Source organism: Chiloscyllium plagiosum, unplaced genomic scaffold, assembly GCF_037043375.1.
Source record: "Chiloscyllium plagiosum isolate Xiang-an unplaced genomic scaffold, Cpla_swu_hap1 HiC_scaffold_39, whole genome shotgun sequence".
In the NCBI taxonomy this organism is placed as follows: domain Eukaryota; kingdom Metazoa; phylum Chordata; class Chondrichthyes; order Orectolobiformes; family Hemiscylliidae; genus Chiloscyllium; species Chiloscyllium plagiosum.
Genome location: NW_028270177.1, coordinates 63,815,500 through 63,837,104, shown reverse-complemented (window position 1 = coordinate 63,837,104; position 21,605 = coordinate 63,815,500).

Here is a 21,605-nt window from a genome sequence, read left to right as displayed (position 1 = left end):
GATGCTCAGTAGCAGCAGTGCCAATCAAGCAGGCTGCTTTATTCCAGATGGTATCAAGTTCCTTCAGTGTTGTTAGGGCTGCACTCATCCAGACAAGTGGGGAGTATTCCATCACACTCCTGACTTGTGCCTGGTAGCGTTTGGACAGAATTTCAGGAGCCAGGAGTTGAATTACTCTTGTAGCCACTATGTTTATGTGGTGAGACCAATTCTGTTCCTGATCAATGATTATCCACAGGATAATGTTGATAGTGGGTGTTCAGTCATGGTAACGCCATCGAATGTCAAGGGATGGTGGTTAGGTTATGACTTATACGTGATAGCCTGCATTTGTGTGGCATGTATGCTACTTGCCTCCTGTAAGCCCAAGCCTGGATATTGTCCAGATCTTGTTGTACTTGGACTTGGACTGCTTCAGTACCTGAGGAGTCAATTATTTATTAACATTAAATAGTCTTGAAATTATGCAAATTCCTATTTCTATCAAATGTCATGGACTGTATCTTGTGGTCACTCTCATATTCACTTTCATTATCTTTTTTTTTTCTTCTTAATTCAGACACAAATGTTTGAACATCAATCAGAATAAAATTACATAAATTTAAAACACATGTTTCTGCAAGTAAACTAATTGAATGAAATACATTACTTCTGTATTGTCTGCATTTTGACAAAAAAATAAATTCTTTTCAATAACTATTGAATGGCTCATTTATTGTCCTCAATCCATCAATCTAGGTATTGTTAATGATATAGAAGATGGTATCAGCAATAACATTAGCAAATTTGCTGATGATTCAAAGCTGGGTGGCAGGGTGAAATGTGATGAGGATGTTAAGAGATTACAGGGTGACCTGGACAAGTTAGGTGAGTGGGCAGATGCATGGCAGATGCAGTTTAATGTGGATAAATGTGTGATTATCCACTTTGGTGGCAAGAACAGGAAGGCAGATTACTACCTCAATGAAATCAATTTAGGTAAAGGGGCAGTACAGAGAGATCTGGGTGTTCTTGTACACCAGTCAATGAAGGTAAGCATGCAGGTACAGCAGGTTTTGAAGAAGGCTTATATCATGCTGGCCTTCATAACAAGAGGAATTGAGTATAGAAGCAAAGAGGTGCTGCTGCAGCTGTACAGGGCCCTGGTGAGACCACACCTGGAGTACTGCGTGCAGTTCTGGTCTCCAAATTTGAGGAACGACATTCTGGTTATTGAGGGAGTGCAGCGTAGGTTCACGAGGTCAATTCCTGGAATGCAGGACGACCTTACGCTGAAAGACTGAAGCGACTGGGCTTGTATACCCTTGAGTTTAGAAGACTGAGAGGGGATCTGATTGAGATGTATAAGATTATGAAAGGATTGGACACTCTGGCAGCAGGAAACATGTTTCCGCTGATGGGTGAGTACCGAACCAGAGGACATAGCTTAAAAATACGGGGTAGACTATTTAGGACAGAGATGAGGAGAAACGTCTTCACCCAGAGAGTGATGGCTGTGTGGAATGCTCTGCCCCAGAGGGCAGTGGAGGCCCACTCTTTGGATTAATTTAAGAAAGAGCTGGATAGTGCTCTCAAAGATAGTGGAATCAAGGGTTATGGAGATAACGCAGGAACAGGATACTGATTAGAAATGATCAGCCATGATCATATTGAATGGCGGTGCAGGCTCGAAGGGCTGAATGGCCTACTCCTGCACCTATTATCTATTATCTATTGTATTATATTTCAGTCTTCAGTTTACCGATCTTAATGTATGTCTAATCAACATCAGAGCAAAGTGTTTTTAAAATATTGAGTCAATTTATTTGTTCAGAATACAACATTTATTAGGAATTCATTATCCTTATAATAATTGCAGAATAATTTGTTTGTCTTTCTAACATGTATCGTCAGATCCATATATTATTTTAATCCATATATTAATGTAATCCATTGCAACAATGCTTTTGTTTTCAGGTCAGCTATCCCACAGTGGAACCAATCATTTTGCATCTAACATGCTTTGCAAACTGACTTTTGCTCATTTGAATAATCACAGTAATCTCAGCCTTATGAATTCAGAGAACTATAACTACTTTTCACTGCAATAATTCCTGTTCATGTCTGCACATTGCACAGTCATTGCGCAAAATTAAATTTATCCTTCTTCTAAGTGTACTGGTAGATTTTCGAAAATCTAAGTGTTGCTAATATCTAATTATTGTTCAGTTCAGTCGTGGGTATAAATGTGTAATAATGGCTCATTACATGAAGTAATGTGAAGATATTACAATGTACAAACTCACAATGATTGTGAATATCAATTTTTATTTTAACCATGGAAACACAGTTGAATTGATTTAATTATATTTCACTTCAATGCTCACATTCATTGTATTTCTAATCACAATAAGAGCGAACTATTTCATGCGAAAAAAATATTTTAAATTGATGTCAGTTTTTTATGGACACAAAATAGAATTAACACCCTTTTGTTCTTTCCTTTACCAATCACAGTGAAGTTTGAATTGTAGAATGCTAGACTGATACAGCACGGAAACAGGCCATTCAGCCTAACTTGGCATTCCGGCCAGGTTTCCTCAACTAAACTAGTCCCATTTCCCTGTGTTTGTCCCATATCCCTCTGGGCGTTTTCTATCCAATAAACTGCCCAACAGTATTTTAGATGTTGTAATTGTACCAGCCACTGTCCTTCCTCTCACAGCTCATCCCAATATGTGAAACACACTGCGTGGAAAAGTTGCCCCTCAGACCCCTTTTAAATCTTTCCCCCTCAACTTAAATATTATTTACACCGTAGAATCTTTAAGACTGCAAAGTTATTAAAAGTTGAGAGGTATTTAGAAGCAGTGTAATAACATTCATACTTTAATTAGTGATGTGAAGCAAATAAATTCAAGATGTTGTGATCATTATAATGAACAAGTTACAAGTTGAGACAATGTTGGTTGAAAAGCAATTCAATAGACACTTAGATATTTTCTAATCAACTCTGAGGTGTTTTGACACATCTCTGTTGAAGGTGGGAATTGAACCCATGGCTCCTGGTCTACTAGTACACACATTACCAGAGCCCTCCATAATATTCCCATGCAGGAAGGGCAGGACTATAATCACATACTTACTTGTTTATTCACAGGGAAAACTGCTCAGATATTTATTGTTATAATTGGTCTAGGATTGTATTAGACAGTTCCAGTGTGTAATGGACTGATAAAAAGAATCAGTAATTTGTAATAATGATGGAACGAAGCAACAATGGTCTTAAATAAACATAAATCTCAGATTAATCAAGTAAGTCAATTTGTTTGAAGCAGTTATTCATCTGCATAAATTAAATTTAACCTGTTTTGTAATGCACATGAATTGGAAATAAAGAATTAGTCATTCAATGTGACTACTCAGTGAAAGACAACTTCCCTCATTTTCAAAAAAAATGTGATTTCTAAGAATTCAAGATCTATTGTAAAAGCATAGAACAAACATTTGTTAATTCTGGTTTATTTACACAAGGAACACGTGAAATTTAAATAATGCTTAACATGAAAAATACTTGGCTCTTATTGTAATAATCAGAAATGTAGAAATGTTAGAATTGAAGTGAAATACAAACAATACAAGAATGTAAACAAAACTGTGGATGCTGGAAATCACAAACAAAATCAGTAAATGCTAGAAAATAACTCAGCAGGTCTGGCAGCCTCTGTGGAGAGAAATCAGTGTTAATACTTGGGCCTAGTGACCTTTCTTCAGACTGCACTTTTTCTCACAACCAATTCAATCCAGATAAGATTCCACACTTAAAATTATTTTTGCTAAGATTAAGAGATTGTAGAGTGCAATATTGTTTGTATCAGTTGATGTAAAGAGACATAGTTCCACATCTACAACTGGAGATATTGGATTTCAACAATGATTACAGGTTAGATTTTGGTAATAATTAGTTTTAAAATGGCTGATAACAAATTTAAGAATGATGAGAAAACCCTTATTGCAATGTAATTGTGCAATACGTTGGGAAAATCTGAAATATTTATGTGAAAAATAGTTCGCCATCTCTTAATTGATAAGACTGATTAATGATCCTTCCATTAATACGAGAATTCAAATGAAAGAGAATGAGAGAATTAGAATGATTGTTGGGTGAGAGAACTTTGGTTGATTGCAGGTGTTGACCTGAAAAGAATGTTAATATTTCAGTATGATACTGGCGCTAATAAATAATGGATTGAATTAAAATGTAAATCTCATGACGGTGTGATAATTGAAATGACAATTAAATAATATTTAATGTGAGAACGCAACACTTAAATGATTCAATATTTTCAAAGCGGTTTGTACTGGATATTCGTTAAGATCAGTAAACTCAGAATTAAAATATTGGGTTAATTTTTTAAAAATCACACTTAGAAGATTATTCATCAGAATTGTTCTGTCATTGAAAAAAAACTCATTTCTTCAAGAATTCTGCATTCCCCTCATTTTCTGTCTTTTTTCCACAGGGATCTGTACTGGAACCCTTCTGTTTGCGATACAATTATATAGAAGTGACATGGATTAAAATGTAATTGGGTGAGTTAATAAGTTTGCAGATCATATAACATTCAGTGCAGTTGGGGACAATGTAGAGGGTTGTCAAATAATGCAGCAGGAAAAAGATAAATTGCGGATATGGGCAGAGTAATTAAATGTGAAGTTTAATCCATACAAGTGCGAGGTGTTTCACTTTGGAAGCTCAAATGTTAAAGAAAAGTAGATAGTTAATGGCAGGACCCGAACAGCTTTATTATTCAAAGGGATTTTGGCGTTCAAGACCATGGCTCCCTGAAAGTGACCATGCAAGTAATTAGGTGGTTAGAAAGGCAAATGGCAATCTTGCCTTTATTGGTCAGGGAACTGGTTACAAGAGTCAGGAAGTCATGCTGTAACTTTATAAGACTTTGGTGAAGGCATACTTAAAGTATTGTGTTCACTTTTGTTCGCCATGTTCCAGGAAGGGTATGGAGGCTTTGGAGAGGGTACAGAGGGCGTTTACCAGGATGCTGCCTGGATTTGGAGAGGCGAGAAAACCTCAGATTGCTTTTTTGTGGAGTAGCGGAGACTGGGGAAAGACTTGATGGAAGTCTGTACAATCATTAGATACGTAGATAGGGTTGATGGTCAGAAAGTTTTTTCCAGAGTTGAAGCGTCAAAAACTATGTGACATGCGTTTAAGGTTAGGGGGGAAAGTTCAAGGGACATGTAAGGGGAAATTTGTTTTTACACAGGGAGTGTTAGGTGTCTGGAATGAACTTCCAGTGTTGGTGGTGGAAGCAGATACATTAAGGCTCTTTAATGTTCATTTCGATAATTTGGAAGGATATGGACCAAGGGTCGGCAGAAGGGATGAGTTTCTTTTGCATTACATTCAGCACAACGTTATGGACCAAATGGCCCATTCCTGTGCTGCACAGGCCTTTGAGAGAAAACTAATGTCTCACTCATATGACACTATCTAATCAATATTTAGCCACTGGTGTCATAAATAGGAAGGAAATAAGTAGAGAAAGAACTTTACTATAATCTAAAAATATAGTCAATTAAATTTACAGAGGTAATTTTTTGATATTTGTTCTGAATTATCAGATTAATAACTTTGATGGAGATGTGTTGAAAATGTTTGCAGTTACTGATGTTCTGACCCAAAATTACCCTTGTTAAACTGAAGATTGGACCAGAAACCTGTTAGAAAACTTGAAAATATTTAGTAAGGTGAGATGCACATCATACTCTAATCCATTATTTCTTACTGCCTATACTACAATAACAAAATCTTTCAGGTCGACACCGAAAAGCATTGATTTTCCAGCCAATTCTCAATATAAATATCTGAATGCTACTCGTTTCAACAATCAAAGTAATCACAGCCTCATCGATTAAGAGATATCTAAGACATTTCACTAATAATTACTGTTTATGTCGACACATTGGTCGTTCAAACATTAATGAGATTTCTCATTAATATTCAGTTCACTGACAGCATATTAATAATTTAGTTAATGTTAATATATAATAATTTATCAATCCAGTAAGGGATATAACAGTGCAATTATGGCTCAGTACATGAACTGATGGAAAGATATTGTTGTGTTCACTCTCCCAATTATTGTGAATATCGATGTGTATTTTGATTTGATTTGATTTGATTTGATTATATTTTTCTTCAACGTGAAGATTTATTGTATTTCTGATCACAGTTATAGTTAAATATTTTAAAGCTAAAAAAATTCAAATTTGTGACTTTTTTGTCAACAAGAAAAAAGAATTTACATGCGCACGTTTTTTTCTTTATCAGAGTAAATCTTGAATTGTTGAAAGTTATACATTTGTATAAGGAAGGGGAGCTGCCTGCAGCTGAATAGTCACATTGAATGATTTTTTTTTGCGATTATATCCTGCTGCTAATCATTCTAGTTATCTTTTCATTATAAGAAAAACTGCTTTAAACATATTCCGTAGTTGTATTTTTCATGAATTTACAATAAGCACACGATATGTGTATTTATCTTTCTTTCAATTGCCGTGATTTTAATTTTTAAGTAAGAGCATATATGCTTAGTACCATCATTATTGAGAATTACCATTTCATTCTCAGTCCATTGCACACAGAAACAGTCCAATTAATTCCCATCCCAATTATCGGAATGAATACTGATTAGTTTTCATTTGAGTAATCACAATTGATTATAATCCTACCCTTCCTTGTTAGGAACATAATGAAAGACACTTGTGGATCTCTAGTAGCGTCACTCCTATGAGACGAGGAGGTGTGGGTTCAGTTCCCATCTCCAACAGAGATACGCCAGAGCAGTTTAGAATGGTGATTAGAAAATATCTAGGCAGAGGTTAAATTGATTTTCAATCTGCTTCTGTCTGTTGTTCATTCCAATAATCTCTCAATCTGCAATTTATTATCTTCAGGTTATGAATAAAAATATGTATCACATTACATTATATCTAAATTTTAGATTTGAGGACACTGCAGTTTTTAACATTTTAAAGTATCTAGGTAATGAAAATCATTTTATTTAATCAAAATACATCCAAGTATTATCCATATGGTGGGCAACAGGATTTTACTTCCAGTCAGCTCAAGAATGTTCAAATATTGTTTATTCTGTGAACTTAATTCTGCAGAAGAGTTTCAATAAACATTTAATTGTGCATTTCAACACCTCACGTACACCAATCCTTATTCTCTTGACCGAGCAGATGAAAAGATGAAGATTGCCTGATGAAGAGGCAGCACCTTGAAAGTTCCTGCTTCCCAATAAACCTGTTGGACTATAACCTGGTGTCATGTGATTTTTAACATTGCTCACCCCAGTCCAAATCCGGCATCTCTAAATCATTGTTTCACAAAGGAATTCTCATAATTTTTAAAAAGAAAATATGACTTTAATTAAGAACTTTAACGCGATTATTAATCCCTTCCTGCATAAGCAAAATATCTCAATGTCAATGAAATCAATGCACACACAATAGGGGCACTTACAGCCACTCAAATATCTTCCTGGTCATCTAATTACTGCTCAGGAGAAAAACCGGAGGAAGTATCTTATCGTTCCTGAGAACAAGAGCCACAATAAACATTTGGTGACCAGTTCCATCCAATAAATGCATTTGATTTCTTACATTTTGGTTCAGTAATTGCACACAAAATATTTAGCTAAAACCAATAACCATGCTTTATTACAAATGACCGAGGATGCTAACATCAACATATTTGGTAGCTTGCCAATCAAGGTTCCAGTTGAAGTATTGCAAAATAAAATAATTTACTTTCGGCTTAGTACAACTGTAGGTGAAAACATATTGATTTTGCACGTTAAAAACCTTTATCTGCTTATTCAGAGAAAATACTGAAAGGTTGCACTGTAAATTTAATTTATTTTGACTTTCTTTCACGAAGACAATCATATGAATTGCTTCTCATTTTCTTCCTAGTTCTGATACACATGTCAACATATTTACAATATTAAATCTTTATGAATAATGAAAGAGTTTTCTCTGCAAGAACGACATGAAGATGTTCAAGGTCCTCTAATTACTGTTGAGCAGAATACTCATCATAAGGGTCTTATTGTCTTAAACAGATGCTTTTAATGACCTTGATTTTATTTCTGACTGGTGTTTTTGTGACTGATGTGTTTTCAAACCATGTGCAACGCATAAGGATTTGTTTCAATTTGTTATAAGAAAAAATAAACTGCTTTCCATGTTGATTTCTAATTATGTTTTACTCCAGAGTTATTTGTCGATGTGCAATAATCACAAAATTATGGAAGATCCCTGTATCTTATGTTCACCGCAATATGCACTTTCACTATCTACTTATTTACTTCCTACGTCTGGCATGAATGTCTAAACATTGGTCATGAGCAAAAAAGTTGTAAATTAAAGCTACATCTCAAAAAGCAAACCAATGGATGGAAACATGTAATTCTGCATTTTTTAACCAAAAGCAATTCTGCTGAATAATCACTGAATGGCTCATTTTTGTGAATCATAAAGCTAGCTACCATATTATATTTATCAGTTTACCGATCTTAATGAATATCCAATCATCATCACAACAAAGTGCTTTTAAAATATTGAATTTTTTTTTAGATTACAACGTAATTTTCCAGTCACTGCCATGACAATAATTGCACAATTATTGGAGTTAGTCTTTCTAACAAATATAGTGCTATTCGCATTTTAATTGCATCAATTGTTTCTTAGTACGAACACTACAACATAAAAATCAATTTACTGTTCAGGTGAACGATCCCATAATGGAACCAATGACTTCCCATTCGATACCTCATTGTAAATATCTGATGATTGCTCCTTTGAATGATCGCGGTAATCTCAGCCTGAAGCATTCAGAGAAGTGTAATTTCTTTTCATTAGAATAATTCCTGGTCGTTTCTCCACATTGCTCAGTGAAAAAATTAACTGAGATTTCTCAGCATTCTTAAATGAAATTATATAATTTTGACAATTCAATTGTTGCTATTATCTAATCATTGCTCAATATATTTCAGGGTATGACTACGAAATTATGGCTCATAAATTAAATAAAATAAAGATTTTGCAGTGGGCATTGTGAATATCAATTGTTATTTTAACCGTGGAAACAGTTGAATTGATTTAATTATGTTCAACTTCAATGTTAACATTTACTGTATTTATAAACACAATACAAGTTAATCACTTTTCATGGAACAAAATCATTTAATTTTTTTTATGACTGTTTGAAGTACAACAAAAAGAACTAACATCTTTATTGTTTCATGAAATAGTCACAGTACATTTTAAACTTTGGGAAGTTGAACATTTCTGGAAAGAAGGGGAGTTGTCTTCAGATGAATAGTCGCATTGAGTGACGAATTCATTTATTTTCCTAATCATTTATGTTGCAAATGCATACTAATTTTCTTTTCATTCTGTGACAAACTGCATTGAACATATGGAACTATTTGATTGATTGAGTTTCGTTCATCAGTGTACACTGATCAAATGATTAGGTTTTTTCTTATCATGAATAATCACGAGATTCATATTTAATTAAAGTCATTATTGCTTTGTTACATTATTACTGTAAATTATTAATTCGTTTTGTCAGTTCATTACACACAGGAAATACGCAATTAATTCCCATTCAAATAATTACAAGAAACATCTGATTAATTTTCATTTGAGTTGCCGCCGTAAGCATTTGACTGTACACCTGCCCTTCCCGGATGGTAATATTATAACGGGTCCTTGTGGAGCTCTGACAGTGTCTCTACAACAAGATCAGGAGGAATGATTTCAATTTCCACCTTCAGCGGAGATGTGCCAAAGCAACTCGGAAATTTCATTAGAAAATATCTGAGTATACATTGAACTGCTTTTCAAAACAACATTAGATATTCTTCAATCTGTTCTGCATTTCAATCATCACAATATTTCCTATTTATTTTCTTCAGGTCACTAATAAAATGATGCATCTAATTCTGCTGGTTCTACATTCCTTGGAAAAATAGTTGACGATGTTTCAACCTTAAAGTTTGAAGAGTCTAAGACATGGTAATCATGATTTGTTTTACTGTTTAAAGGAACCTCGTTCAAACGTTTCAAACACATAAATCCTTATTCTCCGGTATTATAAAGATGAAAATATTAACAGTCGAAATTCCTGTTCAGCAAAATAACCAAATGCAACTTCATGTTGTTCATTGGTCAGCTGATCATCTACATTTACAACTAAATATTGCAATTCATCTAAATACTGGTATGTGCTTTGATCAAATTTATTTTCTAATTATTACTTATTCATGAATTGTCAGGAATTTATTTTTATTTTCCATTACCTATTCATATTGAATGTAAGATTGATATGCTGTGAAACTATTGGCGTGTTTTCATTTGAACATTTAATTTCTCTCTCTCTCTCTCTCTCTCTCTCTATCTCTCACTTATCTCACTTCATGCATGATGGCTTCAATGTACCTTGCTAAACTTAAAAGATTTTGTTGACTTTAAGTAGTATCTTTAGCACTCGCTTATCAATTTAATCCAAAATCATATAATCATAGAATCCCTACAGTGTTGAAACAGGCCATTTGGCCCAACAGTCCACACTGACCATCCAAAGAGTAACCCACCCAGACACTCCTTTGCTCTATTACTCGACATTTCCCCTGACTAATGAACCTAACCTCGGTAAAAACAATGACTGCAGATACTGGAAACCAGAGTTTAGATGAGAGTGGTGCTGGAAAAGCACAGCAGTTTAGGCAGCATCCGAGTAGCAGTAAAATCAACGTTTCGGGAAAAAGCCCTTCATCAGGAATACAGGCTGTATTCCTAATGAAGGGCTTTTGCCTGAAACGTCGATTTCACTGCTCCTCGGATGCTGCCTGAACTGCTGTGCTTTTCCAGCACCACTCTAACAAAATCTAATGCACCTAACCTGAAACATCCATGCATCATGGGCAATTTAACATGGCCAACTCACCTCAGCTGCACACTTGTATACTATCACAATGTTATTGACATCAATGCTCACACAAAGCACAATACATAAAGCCACACAATGGTCTTCATGACCATTTAATTACTGTTCAGGAAATAATCTGAGTAATTGTCTTATTATTCCTGAGATGAATCACCACAGTAAGCATCTGGTCATCATTCCCTCCAATAAGTAGAATGGGTGTCCTCTGAAATTTCTGTTCAGTAATTATCCATGATACTTATTGCTCAAAGCAGTGTTTATTCTTCGTTACGCGTGGCCAATGATTCTAACAGCCATTGGTCTTGATCTTATTGTTACTGAGTGCAATAACCACAGTAACCATCTGGTTATCATTCTTGCCAATAAATACAAGAGCTATCCTCTTACTTTTCAGTTCAGTAATTACACATGATACTTGTTGCTGAAAGTGGTATTTATTCTTTATGACAATTGGCCGAGAACACTGACAGCAAGACATGTTGATAGTCCTGATTTGTTCATGTTTTCAAACAAGTTTTCAGGTCATGTATTTCAAAAAGAAGTAATTTGATTTCGTTCAAAATTAAATGTAAACATTTTCAGATATTTTCCATTCAAAATGTTTATTTGCTTATTCAGATCAAATTTGAATCTTGACTCTGTAAAGTGAATTTATTGTGCTTTACATTTATGGAAGTACTCAGTAATTGGTCCTCATTTTCATCTTAGATCTGATGGAAATTTAAAATACTGATTACAGTGAAAATTGTATGAATTATACATGAGTGGTCTCTAAAAGAAAATCATGAAAGGCATGATAGAATTCTCGAACAGCCTGTATATTTGTAAAAAGAAAACATTCCTTCCAAAAAACAAAGTTAAAAATCACACAACACCAGGCTATAGTCCAACATGTTTATTTGGAAGCACTGGCTTTCGGAGCGCTGCTCCTTCAACCACCTGATGAACGAGCAGCGATCTGAAAGCTAATTCTTCAAAATAGACATGTTGGTGTTTGATTTTTAACTTTGTACAGCCCAGTCCAACACAGGCGCCTCCAAATCATTTCAAAAATTAAACTCTTAAGTCTGTGGTTTAACAATTCAGCAATCCTGCAACTAGATTATAATTCTCAGTTTATCTATCTTAATAAATATCTAATCAATGTCAGTGTAAATTCCCGGAAAACATCAAATCGTTTTAAAACCAAAAGTTTAATTGAAAATTCATTGTTGTCACAATATGTGAATTATATTTTAACTGTCCAGTGATGTGATGTGACCCTTGGACAGAAATTGGATGTTCTAAATTCACCTACAGGCAGAGAAATCGGGACAAATACAAAATCAATCAAATTCCAGCAAACAGCAGCTAGAATCAATCATCTCCAGGATGAATCAGATTTTCTTACACCTTGACTTCCAGCCAGTGCCTGAGCATTATACATCTCTCTTGGAAATGTCAATAATGAAGGGTTTTCACACCAACACATTGGATTCTTTAAATCCAGCTCATGACCACATGTGGATGTTTGTCACAAAATTATTAATCATTTTACAAATCATGGAAAGTAAGTCAAAGCTCTTGAAATAAATTAATCACTGCACATAATGCCACACGATGGTATTCAAGGCCACCTAATTACTGTTCAGTGCAAAACCTTTTGTCAGTATTATATTATTCTCAAGATGAATAACCACACCAAACATCACGCTTTCACACCATCCTAAATATATGCAAGAGATGCCTTCTTATAATTTACACAAATCTTTCGCACACCATTAATCAAACTTCATTATTTACGACTAAGGATGCTGATAGTAACATATTTTGAGATAAAGGAATTCCTAAATAAAGGCGAGTTTTCTGATAGGTTCCCCCCAGTCATGATAAAAATGTAAATGTGGCTCAATACATTGTAACAGATCCCCATTAAACTTTTTCATGTATTCACTCAGAGACAATGTTTAAAAATTTCCTTTATAAATGCTGTTGACTGTTTTTTGCTATGATACCCCTGTTCCTTATCGATTTATTTTCTTTGTAATGCTGACACAAATGTCTGAATATTGATGACATGAAAAGTTGCATGGATTATATATTGTATTTCTACAGAAGAAAAACTGAGACAGCAAGTACCGATTGCAGGAGTATCTGAGAATGTTGAATGATCAATTATCACTGCATATCGAATGTATTTTCCAAAACATCATGCCAGCATTCTAATTCTCAGTTCACTGATACTAATTATTATGTAATCAATATCACAGCAAACCCGTTTGGAAATATTGAATCACTTAATGTGTCAGTGTTGTAAAATAGATTACCAATTCATTGTTAGTCCAACAGTCACACAGTAATTCAATTTAGGTTTTGTAACAAATATCGTGAGGTTCACATTTCAATTTAAAATCATTATTTCTTCGTGCCAATTTTACAAAGAAAAATTGATCTTTTATTCCAGGTCAACACACCCACAAACCAAGCAATGATTCCTCATCCAACACTGACAGGACAGTGATATTCCAGACAGTGATAAGAGAATGCCTGCATACACAAACATGACCAACCCTGACTTTCATTAATGAAAGAATAATTGTCCCAGTGAATGAATAAACACCAGCTGTAGGATAGAGCCCAGCAAACTTCCACAGCTGCTATCAGGGAAACACACAGGGTTTGATTGTCAGAAATAGTTACTAATTTAAAGTTGGCCAGAACGTTTAAAAAGTTTCTAATTACATATTCTTGAGAATCGTAAATAAGGCAGAGTGAGAGGCCCAAAGGACTGCAGAAATTAATTTTGTAATCTGAGGAAATAAAATGCACAGAGAGATCCCAAGGCCTGGCGATTATAGCACCTGCAAAACATCATGTAGCAATAGGAAGCTCGGGCTATCCATAGCAATGTCATCCATGATTAGGAGTTCTACATGATCGGGTGTCTGTATAAGGAGGAAAGGACTGTAACCACATTGCCTGTGGACATTGTAATACAGAAAGTGTGTAAAAATACTGCTTTTTACTGTACGCGTTACAGTGTGTCATGGACCTCCCTTCCTACATTGGCCTCGGGGGATGATCCCTGCATTAACTGATTGCAGCATGAGTAAACATCTTCCACTTGCCTGAGTTCTGCCTATCTCCTCAGTCTTCATTCCCTATCAGGGGAAATCACTCCTACAGCTTTGGTGTCATTTAAATTCATAACGAACACTTATTATCTGTGAAATTATTACTTGCAGAGCGATATCGTTTTTTTACTTGCTTTTGTGTGCAAGAAAACAATGTAGGTACATCCATTTGCTATTTAGTTCAACTTATACTAAATTTTAAATTATTGAAAAGACTACATGTGGGGGGGGGGGGGGGGGGACGATTCTTCAGCTCAAATGTCACATTAAGTGACAATTTCCGTTTTTCAAATCATGTGACCCTCAGTATGATATTTATTTTAATTTCATTTTGGGATAGTTTTATTTTCTTCCAACATTAGTTGTCAATGAACAATAATCACAAATTATTAGTCATTTGCTACAAAATGACTTCCTGTTCCAAATGTCATTAAGTCGATGTTTTGTTCATAATAATACTCACTTTCCCGGCCTAATTATTTTCTTCCTAGTTCTGACATTTGTCTAAACATTTATCATGATTAAAGTTACATTAATAAAATAGACATGAACCGACCAAAAAAAAGTTGAACTATGTTCAATTGTTGCTGAGATTTTTTAATTATTAAAACCACGTTTTATATTTTAATTTTCAGTTAATTAATCTTAATGAATATACAATCGACATCAGAGCAAAGTGCATTCAAAATATTAAGTCAATTTATCTATCAGGATTTTAGAAACAATGATCAATTACAATAATTACGCAATACTTTAACAGAGGCTTTGTAACAAGTACAATGTGCCTTTAATAACTCCCATATTTTTTAGTGTGAGTGCTACAATATTAACACCTGTTTCATAAGGCCAATACACCCACAAAAGACCAATAATTGCCATTGCAATATCATTTCTAAATATCTGACTTTTGCTCATTTGAAAGATCACAGTCTTCTCAGCCATTGGAATTCAGAGAACACCAGTTACTTTACACTGCAAAATTTATCTTCATTTCTGAACATTACTCAGTGAAATAGGAAGGGGACATACTTCATTATTCTTAAATTCATTAATAGAAGTTTTCAAATCGATTTGTTGCCAATACCTAATAATTGTTTAATTCGGTAAGGGGTGTACATGTGGAACCATGTTTTCATATAATAACTAATGCAAGGCCATTGCAATGTACAATCTCTCAATCATTCTGAATATTGCTTTTCATTTTAAACTTGGAAACACTTTTGAATTTATTTGATTGGAAATCACTTCAATGTTAACATTTATTGTGTTTTTAATCACAATAACAATTGAATATTTTTCATGTGCAAAATCATTTAAATCCCCATGAATTTTTCGAAGCACACAAAAAGGGCTTGGCATCTATCTTATTTCATTAAACAATCACAGGAAATGGTGACTTCTTAGAAATCATACATTTTCAGAAAGAATGAAAGTTGTCTTCAGGTGAATAGGCACATTGATCGACCAATTCATCATTTTGTTCCAATTTACGTGTAGATCAAAAACATTTTAATTTGCATTTCAGAAAATGAGAAACTTATGAACATATAGAATAATTATATTCGTTTTTATTTATAATGCACAGTAATCACACAATTCTGTCAAGTTGTCATTCCACAAATGATCATAAAATCATGTTTAATTAAGACATTTGTTAACTCCCATCATTATTGTAAATTACTACTGAATTTTCAGTAGATTGCACACAGTATCCAAACATTTAATTCCAATCCAATTATCACAATAAACATCTGATTAGTTTTCAGCCCTGCCCAGCCTGGTTGGGAATGTTATGAAGGAATCTTGTGCAACTCTAGTCATGTCTCTGTTACCAGACCAGAGGGTACAATTTCAATTCCCACCTTGCACAGAGCTGTGCCAGAGCAGCTCTGAATGTCGATACGAAAATATCTAAGAATCGAATGAATTGTCTTTCAATTGAGCATTAGGTACTTTTTCATTTGTTCATTCCAATAATCACAGTATCTGCTATATATTTTCTTCAGTGCGCTAATAACAGAATGTATCTAATTCCACTCAATCAATATTCTTTGCGAAAATATTTGATAATCTTGCACTCACAAAGATGAAATATGCAAAGTAAAGATATTCCTTGATTTTCTTTTGTTCTGAAGAGCGTAGTTCAGACTGCACGTAGAACGTGATGCTTCAAAGGTATAAATATGAGAAAAAAGTCAAGTTCTTCTTCAGTTAAATAAACAAATGTCACTTCCTGCTATATATCAATTTTTAGTTATTGATCTGTTTATGAGTTGTCTGAAATTTGTTTTTAGTTTTCCACTCATCTATTTATATTAAATGTAAGATTGAAATGCTGTGAAAATATGCCAGTGCATTCATTTAAAATTGAATTTGCATATTTCTCTCTAATCTCATTTATTGCATGATGATTTAACTGTGTTTTGTTCAGCAAACCTAGTGAATAATAAAAATTGTCTAATCTTAAATAAGATCTTTCACATCTAGTTATCAGTCTGTTCCTAATTCATGTAAATATCTAAATTTATTGAAATCAATGTTCACACAAAACAGTGCACATAAAGCGACACAAAGATATTCATCATCAGCTGATTACTATTCAGTGGAATAACCTGAGTAAGTATCTTATTGTTCCGAGGACAAATGACAACAGTAAGCATTTATTTACTATTCTATGCAGTTAATGCAATTGATGTGCTATATTTCAGTTCAGTCGTTAATGTTGATTTGTATTGTTTAAACCAATTATTCTACTTTATCACGGATATTGACTGTACTACAATAATGTTGGGAAGCAAATTTTTGTCAATCTAACAATCTTTAAGATCCTTTTTTGTTGTGTGTGTACAAGAGACAATTCAAATTATAACCATTATTATTACAAATTGAACAATTGCTGCATTTTAAATTTGTGAAATTCCTACATTTTTGCAAAAGGGTTAGTCTTCACTGTATTTGTCACATTAAAAAACTGCTATTTCAAATCATGCGTGCTACAAAATGATTATTGTTTTCATTTCATTGTGAGAAAAGAACTGCTTTGACCATGTTGATTTTTTTTTGTCATTTCTATTCCAACATTGTTCATCATTGTACAATAATGACAATATTATTAAAATCGCTGAGATGCCACATGTCATTGACTACATTGTTTGTTCAGTTTCAAGTTCACTTTCATGACCTACTAATTGTCTTCCTAATTCTGACACAAATCTTTAAACATTGATCATAATATTAATCATATAAATTGATGTAACATATCTCTACAAGGAATCCGGTGGATGGAAATTCACAATTCTTGTATTACATGCTATTTTAACTTAAAAGAAGAAGAATTTTGCTCAATAATCACTGAATGGCTCATTTTTCTTCAATCCATAAAGCTAGGTAATATGTTTTATTCCTCAGTTTACTGATCTTAATAAATATCCAATCAACATCACAGCAAAGTGCTTATGAAATATTGAATCATTTTAATTCTTCAAAACACAGCATTAATTATCAAGTCACTGCCATTACAATAATGGCACAATTATTTATAAAAAAGTATTTTGAACAAGTATAGTGAGTTTCACATTTAGATTTAATCCATTATTTGCAAGGAATGCAAATGCGGTTCTGCTTTTCGTGGAAGGATCAGAACGCGGTAACTACACTCTCAAACAGAATGGCATATGATCAGAACCAGGTTGGAGAAAAACTTTACAATGCTTTGCACAGTAATTAAATGGAATTGCATTACATTTCACGACGAGAGCAGAATTTTTCCAGCAAATTCGAAGGCAGGTTTGCAGATGGGAAAGCAAGCAAGAAAGCTCCGTTCTTGTCCATGCAGTTGAAGAACAAAGCAGTTTCTGCCCACTTCCGAACGGGGGAGATTTCGCGTGTTAAGCGAACTACACTACACTACAGAAACAAGCCATGAACTGTTTGACATTACTGCAATTTCGACTCTTGCTTTGCTAAATGATTTCACCCATTGTTCGAAACAGGACAACTTTCATGTTTACACGGAACATGAAACACACCGGACTACAGGGAAAATGCACAAAGCTGAGCAGGCCATGTTCCACATGATACCGCGCAGCATCGTTTCAGTCACTGTCTCTGTTTTGCAGAATAAGAGTCCCAAAGAATGTTCTCCACCCTAAAACCGGAGGTAGCATTACAATCCGAGAACGACAGATCACATTGTGAGGATACTCTGACCTCAGAGCCAGTCCGAGATGCCACTTTCCTTGCCTTTTACCTGAACCGTGCAATTTGCTGCAGAGATGTTCACACTTGGATATGAGCCACATGGATACCAACTGAGTTGGAAACCTGTGTGGGATTCGAGGAGAAGCGACTCAATAAATTTTGCTAAATTCCATGGTGCTTTTTAGAAATGCAGTTTCTGTTCACCTCAATCTAAAAGACAGTTTCTGAACATAGTAACAGATGTCAAAAGGTAATTACCTCACCCCACCCCCACTCCGGAAAAGGTGCTAACTGACCTTGAGTGCTTTTTGTTCTCGATGTGAAGAGCTCTCACGCCTGAGTCACCTTCATGTCTCTGGTTGCTGAGTGACTCACAAAGAAGTAATTTCACCAGAGCTGCAACTGCCTCACTTCCCCACTCGCCCTCCCCTGCTCGTCAGTGATTTTCCTGCTCGTCAGTGATTTAAAGAAAACCAAATGGATGCGATGTCATTCTGTAGCCTCTCTGTCGATTCCTCCGTTTCAGTTCCAACATGACTTAGATCTCGGGGCGGACCTTAATACTAGCGACGCTATGAAAGCACAGGTCCGGAGGTTCCTCTGAGAGTGGAATTTCTTTCGTTGCTGTTGCTGCTTGAATGAGCCACTAACGTGCGAATTGCTCCAAAACATGATTCAGGATATCTGGTGCTAATTCTCGCACGTTGAATAACGACAGACAGCTTCCAAATGAGGTCTTCCAGAGACGACTTTGGGGTACAGTTGACAGACCGATTAGTTCAGGAATCCGTGGTGCGCTGTGACACCAGCGCATCAGCTTCTTCCCTGTCTTTGTACCGAAGCGCCTGTGCAAGAAATGCAAATGCGGTACTGCTCTTCGTGAAAGGATCAGAAGGCGGTAACTACACTCTCAAACGGAATGGCATATGAACAGAACCAGGTTGGAGAAAAACTTTACAAAGCTTTGCACAGTAATTAAATGGAGTTGCATTACATTTCACTACGAGAGCTGATTTGTTCCAGAAAATTCGAAGGCAGGTTTGCAGATGGGAACTCAAGCAAGAAATCTCCTTTCTTGTCCATGTAAAAGGCTGCAGTTGAAGAAAAAAGCAGCTTCGAACTGGGGAACCTTGCGCGTGTTAAGCGAACGTGACGACCGCTACATTATCCTCAGGCTCAGTGGCATCCAGCACTGAAAGTTGAAGCCATTCGACCTTTCACCTTTCTGTTTCCAATAGCTCGTTGTTTAATGGGACTTGTTTAATTTTGGCTATGTGGTGAGCATGGACGAGATACACGTAAGTATCTGTTTCCACGCGGTGTACCCCAATAAGGTTGTGTTGCTTACACCGGCTGTAAAGGATTACTTTTTAGCGGAGTTTGCCATCGCAGTCTGTGACACAATCATTTAGTCTGTTCGACTGCTCACGGGAAAGGTAGTATTGTGAAACACTGCAGAAACGAACGACTTCCTTACTTTTGCTCCGACTGACCATACTCCAGGAAATTTTCCCAGATTCGCAGTTGAGGATTTTTGCTGCTGGAAGTTAAATCAGAAACCCTGTTAATTCGTAATATATTGAGCGAAACGCAAAACTGAAAGCATTTAACACGGAACACAAACAAAACTGGCAAACCAAATGCATTTTCAGACACAGAGATGTATGAATGCTAAATGTGAGACAGCCCGAGGGCATGAGTTATAAAGTAATCTCACAACGAACAACAATTCCAAACTACTCTTTCAAACATACTGCAGACTTAGTGCACCACCATTTTCGAGACAATGCTGTAAAGAGAGAAAGAAAGAACATAATAAGAATGGGCCATTTAAGTGAATTTCACCACTCACAGTCTCGATTAGATCACAGTCTCGACTGTCCCTTCCAGGACGGAAATGAAGGAAATGGGAGAACTTCAATAACATATGACACCGAAATTCATCGGAACGATTTTTGCATTCGCCAGAAAACCAAATTAGGGCGAGTCGAGTCACCGCAGGATTTTGTTTCACAACAGCGATGAAATAACAGTCTGCATTCGGTTCCAGTACAAGCTCAACTTGCATGGAACATAAAGCAGCAGTAGAGCTACTTGCGGTTTTTCGTGCTGGAAGCGAGCACTGCCATGACAGCACAGTCACTTTGAGAAGATTTGCACTCTCTCACAACACAGTTAACTCTCCAGGAATCGTACCCAATTTGTTAAAACCTCAACTTGCCAGGAACGTAAAGCAGCTTGAGCCCGCGATTTACCGTGTGGGAAGCGAACACTAATGACAAGATGCGAACAGTCCAGGGTCTCCATACAGCCAACTCCCAGTCCTGCTTTTTATTTGAACACGCCGCAACCACAGAAATTGCAGTGGGGTGACTCGAGCCTAAGCTTCTTTTGTAATTGAGTTCTGAAGCCGGCGCCTCCGGCTCCTTGGCTCCCCTTCATAGGGCTGATTCGGTTCGAATAGTGAAATTTCCTGTGTCTGATCCGCAGGACACCCTGCAGGATTTTCAGACAGCGCCATCCTCCCTGTGACATGTACGTGCTGGATAACATTCTGTTGTGTCATGTGTCCTGGCTTTGCCAATATCACCGTTGTTTAACTCCCTACATCCTGTTGGTTGAACTGTGATTCCAGTCAGAATCACAAATGTGTAACAAAACACCTTAGCTGTGCTGGCTCCCTACAAAGATTAATGTGCTTCTCTTTTCGTAGCATTCTCTTGCCTTCTCCCTGTAACTCTACACATTTTTACTTTCAAGATGAACATTGAATTAGTTTTTCAACAACTCGATTGAAACTGCGTCTTTGTCAATGTCAGACCCTAACCATTCCCTCTGTGAAAACATTTCTCATCATGTACATTTTTCTTCTTTCACTAATGTCTTTAAAACTCTGCCGAATCGTTCTCGATCCTTTCAGGCTTTGGGAGCATCCCCCCTTCCTTATTTCATCTGTCTAACCCACTCATGTCTTGGAAAGGTTTAACAAGGCCAGCGTTTGGCCTTCTGCTCTCCAAGGAGACCTGTCCCAACTTTCCAAATGACCTTTATTGTTGACATTCCTCATATACCACACCATTCTCATCAACCTGTGCAGCGCTGTTTTCAATCATTTCACGTCCCCACTTCCTAAAGTTTCACACCCAGAACTGTGCGAATATCCAGATGGTGGATTTACTCAGAGTGGGACTCTGTGGGTGAACATACTCTAACACTTGTTTCACTTTCACCACATGTGGTACTGTGCCATGCCCACTACAATGACA